Source organism: Geotrypetes seraphini, chromosome 11 (genome assembly GCF_902459505.1).
Source record: "Geotrypetes seraphini chromosome 11, aGeoSer1.1, whole genome shotgun sequence".
NCBI classification, from domain to species: domain Eukaryota; kingdom Metazoa; phylum Chordata; class Amphibia; order Gymnophiona; family Dermophiidae; genus Geotrypetes; species Geotrypetes seraphini.
The window spans coordinates 6,379,241-6,388,188 of NC_047094.1; positions in this window are offsets into that span (position 1 = coordinate 6,379,241).

Here is an 8,948-nt window from a genome sequence, read left to right on the forward strand (position 1 = left end):
ATTACTACCATAACGACTAACTGCTTTCAGCATATATGAATATGGAGGAGTAGCCTCTTTTTGAAATTGAATGCTAATAAAGCCACTGTAATTTGGGTGGGAGGAAAATCTAATTCCCTCCCCCACTGGATCCTGATCAAGTTCCTTTTCAGTCTAAAGCATTTACGTGGGGGTGCTGAAAAGTTCTCAGCCCAACCAACTTCCTATATTCTGAGCACTATTTTGCCAACGTAGCCGAAAAATGTCATTTTATTTTTGCAAATTGCCAATTTGCAGAATTGTAATGCTATGTTTTGACATTGTTTCAGATCACTGACTGAACCATGTCAACGAAAATTGTGGAACGTTCAAGAGTCATGAAGAAGTTCCTACTCCTGCAGAAGAAGACTCCAAAGGAAATCCATGACAAATGCCCATCATATTCCAGAGTGAAGAAGTGGTGTGCAAACTTTCAGCACGGAGATTTCGAGACCGATATATTGAAGAACTAAGGCCAGGACACGGCAGACTTGCACAGTCTGTGTCCCATATATGGCCATTCAGTTGAGGATGGGCCGGGGAGGGCTTCAATGGCTGGGATGGTTTAGATGGGCTGGAGTGAGCTTTGATGGAGACTCCAGTAGATGGAACCTATGCATAATACCGGGCAGAGCTCTGGGTTTCTGGCACAGAAATATCTAAGAAAAAGAACAATTTCAACTAAATCATTAAATTATAGAGAGTGTGTGGTTGGGCAGACTGGATGGAGCATTTGGGTCTTTATCTGCCATCATTTACTATGTTAACAAGGTCTGGGAGGCCTCCAAAGGTGTCAACGCCTGAAATTGTTGACCATGCCCATGACCTAATTATGGGAGATCAGTGAATATCGGCGAAAACAATTGCTGAGACACTACAGATATCCAGGGAACTTGTTGGGTGTCTAATCCATGAGCAGCTGGGTATGAAGAAACTTTCAGTCGAGTGGTTCCTGCCTCTTCCCTCTGCTGCCCAGGTCTCTTTTGCTTCTCTTTTCATTGGCAGTATAAGAAATGTTCAAATAAATAAAAAGGATCAATGCTTGATGGCAACTCTGTCTAGGCATAAGTAGGAAAAACAGTTCCCAGCACATAAGAATTGCTGTACTAGGACAGATCAAAGGTCCATAAAGCCCAGTATCCTGTTTGCAACAGTGGCCAGTATCTGGCAGAGACCCAAAGAGCAGCAACATTCCAGAGCAGAGATTGTGATGTCATAATGCCTCATTCCACCAATGCCTAAGAGCCGACCTCATCAGTGATGTCACAATGGTTTGATTTTCCTATACTTGGCTCATATAAGAACTGCCATACTGGGACAGACTGAAGGTCCATCAAGCCCAGAATCCTGTTTCCAACAGTGGTCCCGAGAACCTGGCAGAAACCCAAAGAATACTAACATTCCAGAGCTGAGATTGTGATGTCATAATGCTTCATTCCACCAATACCTAAGAGCCGACCTCATCAGTGATGTCACAATGGCTTGATTTTCCTATACTTGGCTCACATAAGAACTGCCATACTGGGACGGTCTGAAGGTCCATCAAGCCCAGTATTCTGTTTCCAACAGTGGCCAACTCGGGTCCCAAGTACCTAGCTAGATCCTAAGTAGCAAAACAGTCACTAGTAGGTTACCTTATGGACACTGTCCAGATAGGGGGTTTTGGTAAAGCTCTTTTATCCAGCATTAATTTCTCTGGGGACCCTTCACAAAGGGGAAGCTTCTCTGTAAGTCTCTAACCAATATCTTCAAGGCTTTAGTCACAAAATCATTTTAATTTAATTTAATTTTTTTATTTAATTTAATTTTTTAATTTAATTTAATTTCTTATATACTGCAAATCTAAGTGGTTTACAACATACATACATAAAATATATTCACATTAATATATAACACTTCTCAAAACATTCACCAATACGTATTCAATATTTTACACCTGACGTATCTAAAACATTTTTTTATCTCATAAGAAAACAAATATGTTTTTAGAGATTTCCTAGAAGTACTCAGAAACTCCATCAATCTCGATTCTTTTGGGAGTGTATTCCCACCCCACAACCATAAAAATGTAGCGTCTATTCCTATGTTGCTTTATCCTGGTAGATCTTCAAAGACTGTCCTCTAATCACCTACTCTTTGCCAAGGCTTGATCTTCTAAGACTCCTTTCTCTTTCTCCTTGAGCCGGTTCTTTCTCCAGGTGGGCTACCTCTCCTTTCCTGTTTCTACCTGGTACAAGTGCAGCAGCTTAATCAGCTCCATTACCATTCTTCTCTTTCCAGGTTCACTGGCTGTGCTAGCCAGCAATATTGCAGTAGTCAGGGAAGCAGGTGCCAAAGACAAAGGAATTAAAACTGGGCTAGGTATATTTTGTCAGCTCAATATCCCTCCAAGAGGCTTCTCCTCCTTCAAATGTCAGTCACTGGCAGAGGTTATGGGTTATGTAAAAGTCAAAGCCCAGTACTCAAGAAGAGCCACTAGAGGTCTCTGCAGTTCCCTCAGGGAGCAGAATATCAGAGTCTTAACATCCTGCAGGAATCACTTTACAGAAACCAAGATAAGAAAGTTTTGGAATGTCCCTTTCTTAGAGCCTTGGGTTGGATTATCATATAACAATAATTACATTATTTCCTACAAGTCTCTGCTTGTCAGCAATAAGAAACACAGAAGGGGGTAAGGCAATGACAACTGAAGTATCTGTTGTCTGACTTGTGATCGGCACTTTGGTAAAAGTTGAACTAAGGACAAAGGAATATTTGAATTAATAATTAGGGCACATGGCTGGCAGTGGGTTCGAATCTTGCATTATCATTTCCTCTCTGTGACCTGGGAAAGTCACTTTATTGTTGCCCATCCTGCAGTTCTAATGCCACTGTTCAAATGGGATGAAAAACTTGATCCTTGCAGTGTTGTTATTAGTGATTTGTAACTGTAAGGGGGGAGAGGGTAATCCTGGTTGCAAAGTGGACCATCACTGGAATCTAACCCAAGGCCCCCACAGGTCTCCCTTAATCACTCCCAGCCCACCCACTCTTCTCTGAGGCAGCAGATCAAAGGGTTCATAGACAACAACGCGGAAGACAAAGGCGCGCGCCGACAATTGAGCGCAAGATGGAGGTGCGCGCCGAAGAAAATTACTGTTTTTAGGGGCTCCGACGGGGGGTTTTGTTGGGGAGCACCCCCAGTTTACTTAATACAAATCGCGCTGGCGTTGTGGGGGGTTTGGGGGGTTGTAACCCCTCACATTTTACTGTAAACTTAACTTTTTCCCTAAAAACAGGGAAAAAGTGAAGTTTTTAGTAAAATGTGGGGGGTTACAACCCCCCAAACCCCCCACAACGCGACGCAATCTGTATTAAATAAAGTGGGGGGATTCCCCCCATGCCCCCCGTTGGAGCCCTAAAAACAGTAATTTTCTTTGGCACACGCCTCCGCGCTGCGCTCAATTGTCTGCTCGCGCTTTCATAGACAACAACGCGGAAGACAAAGGCGCGCGCCGACAATTGAGCGCAAGATGGAGGTGCGCGCCGAAGAAAATTACTGTTTTTAGGGGCTCCGACGGGGGGTTTTGTTGGGGAGCACCCCCAGTTTACTTAATACAAATCGCGCTGGCGTTGTGGGGGGTTTGGGGGGTTGTAACCCCTCACATTTTACTGTAAACTTAACTTTTTCCCTAAAAACAGGGAAAAAGTGAAGTTTTTAGTAAAATGTGGGGGGTTACAACCCCCCAAACCCCCCACAACGCCCCCACAACGCGACGCAATCTGTATTAAATAAAGTGGGGGGATTCCCCCCATGCCCCCCGTTGGAGCCCTAAAAACAGTAATTTTCTTTGGCACACGCCTCCGCGCTGCGCTCAATTGTCTGCTCGCGCTTTCATAGACAACAACGCGGAAGACAAAGGCGCGCGCCGACAACTGAGTGTCCCGGCGCGCTTTTGACCTGACACCGATCAAAGAGCTTAGCTTTATTCTTGCTCAGAAGAAGAGACAAGACTTCTGATCAAATAACTTAATTCAGTTTGGACTACTGTAACATACTTTACCTGTCATGTCCCACCAACATGCTAAAACAATTATAAACAGTCCAAAATACAGCCCTAAGACTAATGTACTCGCTGAAAAAATATGACCACATTACCTCAGCTTTCCAAGACTCACATTGGCTCCCATTCCAAGCACGTATACAACACAAATTCTACTGCACGCTATTCAAAGCCCTAAATGGAAACGGACCAAGCTATGTGAACAACTGCCTAATCAGGAAAAACACATGCAGACCAAGGAGAACTCAAGCACACTTTACCCATCCCCCAATCAAAGGCACGCAAAGCAAAAAATATATAGGACGGTCTACTAGCCATCAGAGCAGCAAAAATAGACCACCACCCAATTATAAAACATTCAGGAAAGAACTGAAAACCATCCTATTCAAGAAATTTGTCAAATGATCTAACCAAACCGTATCGACCCTTCCCAGATCCCGACGCATACTATAGCTATCAACTTTGCAATCTCCCTGGGAATGGCCAGGCTAATTTCTTGTTGTAAACCGCCTAGAACTGAAAGGCATTGGCGGGATAGAAGACATCAATGCTTTCCCAAATTGATTCTCCCGAATATTACCCTTTTAATTGTATCCCTTTCTTCAATTACTCTAATCACAGAGAGGTTCACGATGAACATCAGTGACAAACTGACCGTTCAGGCAACTGGGCAGTGCCCAAGGGTCAAGAACAGCAGAGGCCCCAGAACCTCCCACGCACATCCCCCAGTCTACCTCAAACGGTGTCATCCAGGAGGTTCCCTGGCAATGCAGAGATGCTGCTGGTGGCCTGCTTGGAACCTCTTTTCAGATGCAAACCACCCCTCTGACACAACTTCTGGTTTACGTGGGGGTGGCTCCAAACAGGCCACTGGCAGCTCCTCTGCATTATTGCCATCAAAGGCCACAGGGGCCATGGTCTCCCCCAAAATTGGCAGTCAGAGTTGGTTATGGCGCTACTCTTCCACCCACCTCTTCCTGGCCGCTGTAATTTTAAATCTTCCACCAGCCGGTGCACAGCGTCGCTGCAGAACGAAGACTTCCGGGGCAGACTTGCTCATTGACGCTGTGCGGCGGCTGACGAGAGATTTAAAATTACAGCGACCAGGAAAGGTAGGTGGGGGAGTTGGGAGCTGGAGAGAGAGGTTGTGCCACAAGATCCTGCTGGGGCTAGAGCGCAGCCTTTGGATCCCCCCCCCATAAAAAAAAGTGTTCCGCTGCCTATGACTGCCATTGCTGGGGACCTCCTGGAAAATATCATTGAAGGTACAGTGGGGGATAATCAAAATTAGAAAGAATGGGAGGCACTGAAAGGTCAATCCATCCCTACCGCACACGAGGAAGAGGGTGAGGAAGAGGCGGAGCTGGCGCCTGGGGCTGTGACTGAGCAGACCAGATGGGCCACTCCGTTCATTATCTGTCATCACCAATGGTGTCAAGTCACTGCTTTGCTATTTACATTTCGATCCACACACGCTCTGCTACAGAAGGGTGAAAAACCAGTGCTGACTTCGGGCTGGATTCACTAACCTGTCCGATTGGGTCCCGATCCCGGCAGGTCTGACTGATTCAGTAAACTTAAACATGCAGATGAGGGCGATCGGAGGAATGCCCCCATCTGCCTGCACGGCTCGCGCATGCGCAGACCATAGGAGCAGCGATCTCTTTTTTTACTTTTGACTTTGGGGAAACGCCGCCACCTCCACTGACCCCAACCCACGTGGCTCCTAAAAGCTGGTCCCACTTTTGCCAGCTGCTGCCCTCACAAAAAGATAAATGGAGCCTGTGGTTTTAACCCGTGGGTTAAAACCATGGGCTCGCTGGGCGGGGAAGGGTAGGAGAACAGCGATGTGGCAGGAGAGCTTCAGGGAACGGCAGGAGAACGGTGATGCGGCAGGAGAGATTCAGGGAAGATTGAGGCAGAGCAGGGCAGCATTCGGGGCGAGCAGGCAGGAGAGATTGCAGGGCACAGAGCAGGGCTTCCAGTCGGAAAGACATTTTTGACTGGTCCCCCAGCAGTCGCTTCTTCGGGTGATCGGCCAGCCCAGTCAGATCGGAAATTTGGTGTAGTGAATCGGGTCGCTGTCCAATTTGCATGCGTTTCACCTCATTTGCATGCAAGGATTCCAAGCGGATCGCAGGAGAGGTAAGTGAATCAGGCCGGAGGGAAATTTGATAGTTAAGTGGTCGCAAACTGATCGGTTTGCTTAGTGAATCTAGCCCTTTGCCGTCGCTATCTGGTTCTGATCACTTGCTTCTGAAAGCTTTGGCAGCAGCAAAAAGAGAGCAGGTAGCTCCCAATTCATCCGATTTCAGAGATTCATGGGGGGGGGGGGGGGAACAAATGTGAATTTCTTCATGATGCCTATGAACAGCTATTTTTCACATATCAAGATGGCAAAATGCTGCTTAGGTTGTGTTGATTTAAAAAATTAATATGATGAATTTTATTGTATTATATTATTGTATATTTACTGGATTTCTTCAATAAAATGTTATAAATTAAAAAAAACAAAACCCCCCAAAAACCAGGTTTAAGCACAAAATAGAAGAAAAACATGACCTTCTGGAACTCAATTTATCCAGATACCTTATCCCTCCCCCTCTTCCCTCTCCTCCCTGGTAAATTCCCCTCCCAAAGCCTCCACTTTGGTAATCTCTTCTTCCTCAAAATACCAATCAAAAATACAGATCCCTAAGATGTAATGTAATCTTATTTGTAACCTATTTGTAATATTACCTAGAAATGTCCAGTCATCTTACTATCCAATTTGCAAGTTCTCCTGGAAATTATCCACCTATCTTACCTCTTCTATAACCAAAAAACAATTGTAACGTTACTGGAAATGTCCAGTTAGCTCTTTTGTAATCCGCCTTGAACTGCAAGGTATGGAGTAGCCCAAGAGCCCGTCTCGAAGGGCGAAGGGTAACACGGGGCTGGGAGCCCCTAGGTTGCCCATGAGGCAGGTTAGCAAGGGGGGGAAGGATAGGATAGGAAGTCGTGGGTATAGTGGGGGTGTGGTTCGCGCTAGGAATTTAGCGCGTGATTGGAGGAAAGGAGTGGGAGTGGCTTTGGAGGAAGTTTTAAAGCCGGGACCTTGGAGGACTCAGTTTTTTCCGGGTCCTCCAGGGCGGCTTTTTTCCCGCCCACCCTCCCTTTATTGGTGGCCTTGGTAGCTCGGGTTGGCGGGTCTCCCGAGCTACTGGGTGCTGGGGCTCATCCGGCGATGAGCGGTGGGCCGGCGGGTCTACAGACTCGGTTAATGGGGTGTGAGGTCATGCCACCCCTCAGACTCTTGCTGTTTATGGCGGGGTCGGGGGAAATTTGTTGATGGTTACACCGTGTAGCTCGGGAGGAGCTGCTGATTGGTTATATGGAAGTTAATGCTTGTGGATGTTAATTTATGCAATTACCTGTTTTGTTAATAAATTGAGCTGCGGCTATATACACCAAATATGTGTGTGGTCTATTAGTTATTTGGATGGGATACAGGGAGGGGGTGTTTGGGCGGTTAGGGGCGGAATAGAAGTCACTAATGTAATGTAACTGTGAGGAAAGATCTTTTGGAAACAAAGTAGCAAAGGTTATTACTTGACCTGAGAAGTTAAGAGCAGAGCGCAGAGCAGGTAGGAAGGAATCCGCTGGGTAGTTGCAGAATTAAGTCACCGAGATCATCTGGGGTGAAAATTTCCCCCACTGGTGGCCTGATAGTCAAATAGACGAAGGGCTAGATTCATTAACCTGACTCTCCGTGGCCGATCCGTGCAGGCCCGACCCATTCACCAAACCAAAAAATTATAATGAGGGCGATCGGAGGAACGCCCCCCTCTGACCGCACGGATCGCTAGTGTGCGATCCCAACGCATGCGTCTAAGAGCTGCAACTTTTTTTTTTTTTTAACTTTTACTAGCCCAGTGAGCCCATGGTTTTAAACCCGCGAGTTAAAACCACGGGCTTGCACTGCAGAGGAAGGCCAGGGTAACGCTTGGGACAGAGAGCAGGAGAGTCAGGGCAGAGCAGGGTGGCTGGAGAAAAAGGCAGAGAGTCGGGGCAAGGAGCAAGACAGCAGATTCGGGGCAGAGCAGGGCGGCAGGAGAAAATCACAGCAGAGAGTCGGGGTAGAGAGAGCAGGAGAGTCAGGGGCAGAGCGCCGCCCAGGAGATCTGAGGCAGAGCAGGGCGGCAGGAGAGTCAGGGGCAGAAAGCTGGAAAGTCGGGGCAGAGCAGGGCGGCAGGAGAAAAAGGCAGAGTTGGGGCAAGGAGCAGGAGACTCAGGGGCAGAGTGATAGGACAGGGTACGGTATTGGAGTTCAAGAAGGGATTGGACAATTTCCTGAAGGAAAAGGGGATAGAAGGGTATAGATAGAGGGTTACTATATAGGTCCTGGACCTGATGGGTTGCCACGTGAGCGGACTACTGGGCATGATTGACCCCTGGTCTGACCCAGCAGAAGCACTGCTTATGTTCTTATACACAAATGACAACTGAGCCGATGGTTCTCCTCTCTCTGACGCCGCAAGAGTGTAGTGACTTTTCTAAACGAGCAAGCTCTTGCAATAAATGCACGTACAGTATATGTGCGTCACGTCATCACAACTGAGCCAATGGTTCTTCTTTCTCTGACGCTGCAGGAGTGTAGTGACTGTTCTAAATGAGTGAGGTATTAAAGTTTTTGACTTGTGGAATGAATCGTCTGAATTTCCTAGGGGGAAATTTGCTTTGGATTACAAGCATGCTTCTGGAACGAATTATGCTCACCAACCAAGGTTTTAATGTACTTAAATAAAATAAGAGTGAAGTTTGTTTGACCTTGCAAGAGCTGACTTGCCTTCAGCAGCACAGCTTAAAAGAGCCTAATTATAGCGACACAAGGGGCTGCATTTGGTA